A 3,413-nucleotide genomic window follows, 5' to 3' on the forward strand; every position below is an offset into this window, starting at 1 on the left:
CTCTCGCGAGACCGGCGCCGGCCCCGCCCCCTGCCGGGCGGAAGTGCGGGCGGAGAGGGGAGGGAGGGGCGCGGCCATGACGCATGAGGGGACGTCAGGGCGCGGGGCGGCCCCGGCGCATGTGTCCGCTGCGGCGCCATCTTGCGGAGCCGGCGGGGCCTCGGTGCAGCCCCGGCGGGGCCGCGTGTGACTCCGCCCGCCCCGGCCCGCAGCGCGGAGCCGCTCCCCCCGCAGCCCGGCTTTGCGGCTTTGTCGCCTGCCCTGCCGGGGGGCTGGCCCGCCGGGTCGGTGCGGCCGTGGGTGGCCCCGCGGGCGCTGTGCGGGTGCCCGGTGCAGCCGGTGCGGCCGGTACAGCCGGTGCGAGTGTCCCTGCAGTGAAACTCTGCCCGAAGGTTGGCCCCTGAGGGGCCGCAGCCGCCCGGGGCGGGAGGAGGGAGGCGGGAGGCGGGAGGCATCGTTCCCTCCCATGGTGGGAGACCAGAATGAAGGTAACAGCGAGAGGCAGGTGACAGAGAATTAATAAGCTCTATTAGAAGAGCTGCTCAGAAACCTTAGAAGGGTTTTGCTCTCATTAACCCCTGTAACAAATGTTTGAAACTGGTAGCAGGAATTAAATTATAGCGCACCTTATTTGGTTTCCCTTGTATTTTCCTGCCAATAATTTTTCATCTGCTCTGCCGCTCCGCTTTCTTCTCCTACCAAATAGTGAGTGAGCAGACAGCAATAACTCCTGGAGGAAAGAGCTTCCCTTGGAAACCTGGGACACTTTTCCTTTCAATATAATACCTGCACAGCACTAAGCACTGCCACTGAGCCACGGCGGTATTCCTTCACCGATGTTGTGTGAATGACAACTTGATTATAATTTCAGGCTTCCTTCGACATTCTCTGTGTTGACCTGTCCCTCTCGCTCTCCGGCAACTTTCCTTTTCCTGAGTCTTCCAACAAGCACAGGCTTTGCCAAAGCTGAGGCACAAACTAGGGCTCTCTATCTTTGCGCTTTTTTTTGTAAAATGGATAAAGGCTTAATATATTTGAGACAGCCACCATTGTCAAATGGGTCGCCGTAAAGGTGCTTGTGCACAAGCAGCATACACACACGCACCTGCCCTTGCACGTGCTCGTGGTGGGCCAAATCCCCCCCAAAGTCATGAATATTCTCAGCCAAACCAGGAGAAGGGCTGGGATGACAGGAGGGAGATGAATTGGAAACACATGAGCATTTACTCTGATTCCTCTTCAAAATAAAGAAGCACGAGTCTGGCACACACCTTAAAGCCTTAACGTTGAAGAATTTGGCAGATCAGTAGTATGGAAAATCACTGACTTGTGATTGATTGCTCATTGCTCCAGCTCTAACTGACAGCCAAACATGATGATTGCGTTAAAGTAAGTAGGATGGCCTCTAAATTATTAAAGACAACAATGATGTAACCTTAACTGGGAAGGCAGATGGCTCTAGAAACTGGGGAAAAAATGCTAGTGAAAAGCATCTTGAATTGTTTATCAGTTTGCCGGTAACTGATGGCAGCTGCACCACTTCATGTTTTATTAGGCAGAGGAAATTATATAGTTGCAGAATTGAGGAATATTAAAGTAAAAGCCCAATTCTGGTGTTTGGTCAGGTCTACATGATGATTAAAATTCAGCTTAACCGCAGTCATCTTGAGCTTCCCACTCCAAACCCATTTGCCTTTTGCATTGGAGTGGCTTCTCAGAGTGTCCTCCTAGTCTACCAGGAAGATTTTAACCACAGCTCCACTGTGACACAGCCCAGCCTGCCTTTGTCCATGGAGGCAAATACAATACTGGCTATGAAGCTCTCATCTAAGCATCGGGAAACCCACTGACCAAGACAGAGGGTGTTGTTGCTGGCTGGCAGGTGCCAGAGGGGTTACGCTGGCTCCAGATTCTGCAGGGTGTTGCTGGGGCTTTGCAGAGCATTGCCAGCACTGACTGCTGTTATCTGTGCCGCTTGTAGAGATCACCAAGAGGATGATTGGGTGTGACAGGGACAAAGTTTCCAGAGGTAGAAGGGAAAGGTTATAATTAGTGTTTACAAATACCCGATGTTTTCTCCCCAGGGGCTGCCCAGCCCTCTCCCAGGCTGCAGGCAGGGATGAGCACTGGAGTGGCAGTGAGCCCTAGCAAGGGCTCATCTCGCCTTGCCGTGGAAGTGGTCTGCTTTGGCTTGGAGGGACCGCAGTGGCCAGCTCTGTAAGGACTGGGCTGTTAAATCCTCAGACTTAGACCCAACATTGTCCCCTGGGCCAGCTGTCCCAATAGCCAAACCCATCTGAGGAAGAAAAGGAGGTCATAGGTAAAAATCTTATGGATGGCAGACTCTTTGGCATAGTGGATAGTACATTTGCTAAGATTTTCTAACATAAAATCATACACAGTTGACTTGAATTACTTTCTGGCTTCCATGTACTGCTCAACAGGTAGTCTATGCATTTCATACCTGAGTGAGCACAGACTGGTCCCAGCGCTTCCCCAGTACCCCATGGCTGAGCCCTGTGCCCGGTCACTGAAGGTCCTACATGCCTGCTCTGCTCATGACTAGGTGATGATAGTTTTTATCTTTGGCTTAGATGCAAACTTCCCCCAAGGACTCCCGTGAATCAGAGCTCACATGTTAGCTTGTTCCGAGCATGCTGTGGTGTCAGCAGGACCATCCAACCAAAATCACCAGTGATGTGTGGATGTTGCGACGGAGGGAAGACACAGTCGCTCAATATGAGTGATCAGCAGACTTCGTTTATTGTCTCTTACAGTCACCTTTTATGCCTTCTTATAATTAGCTCATACATATTACAAAAGTTAAGCTCATTATTGGTTAGTTGCCTAAATACCAAGCCCACCCCTAGTTTCTCTTCTGTAGTTTTCTGTTCCCACCTGCAACATTCTTTTCCCACCAAAATCTTCCTGTTATTGTGTAACAAGGACAGCCAAAGACAGTGTATTTTGCTTTACTTCAGATAAGCTGAGAGCGATGTGCATTTTTGTTCAGCCAGCTGGACTATGTCTATGTGACCCTTTTCAGCTAGCCAGTTATCCACATGTGGAAGTTTCCTGGTCTTTTGCCACTGCCAGGCTGACTTCTAGCATAAACAGTTGTGTCTGCTTAAGTGAGTGTGCCGCTGCTTTTCTAGTTCAGAGGCCCAGAAAGCACCGTGGTCCCTCGCTATTCTTTCCTAGCATGTTTGCTAACGCTGCTGATGCTGACAGATAGGTCTTACTCCCACTAAATCTTAATACACTCACTGCAGACAGATATAGGATAGATTTGCAGTCTCTGTGAAGTATTACCAGTCTCCTGATTCATCTGGTCACCTAGGGACATAAGCTTTTAAAGTAAAATTATTTTTTATCATTGCATTCAAAAAGTAAGGGCAAGAAGTATACGTGGA

The sequence above is a fragment of the Falco biarmicus genome, chromosome 14, assembly GCF_023638135.1.
Source record: "Falco biarmicus isolate bFalBia1 chromosome 14, bFalBia1.pri, whole genome shotgun sequence".
Taxonomy (NCBI): domain Eukaryota; kingdom Metazoa; phylum Chordata; class Aves; order Falconiformes; family Falconidae; genus Falco; species Falco biarmicus.